Here is a 262-nt window from a genome sequence, read left to right on the forward strand (position 1 = left end):
GAGAAGCTCCCTAGATGTGAAGTTGGAGAGTTTAATAGACAGGCAGAAAGCAGCATGGTTCGGGTAGCCTGGAGGACAGGAAGCCAGAATTTGGTAAAAATAGCACCTTGCATTTATTTATTCTTTCCTCTATTTCTTTCTTTCTTTTTTTTTTTTCTGACAATTTTTAATGGGCATACAGCTAACCCTCCACCCCCAATTGGGTGTCCTTTTCACTTTGCACTGGTGCTGACTCCCCACACTGTGTCACCAACCGTCCACA

The sequence above is a fragment of the Galeopterus variegatus genome, unplaced genomic scaffold (assembly GCF_000696425.1).
Source record: "Galeopterus variegatus unplaced genomic scaffold, G_variegatus-3.0.2 Scaffold2965, whole genome shotgun sequence".
NCBI classification, from domain to species: domain Eukaryota; kingdom Metazoa; phylum Chordata; class Mammalia; order Dermoptera; family Cynocephalidae; genus Galeopterus; species Galeopterus variegatus.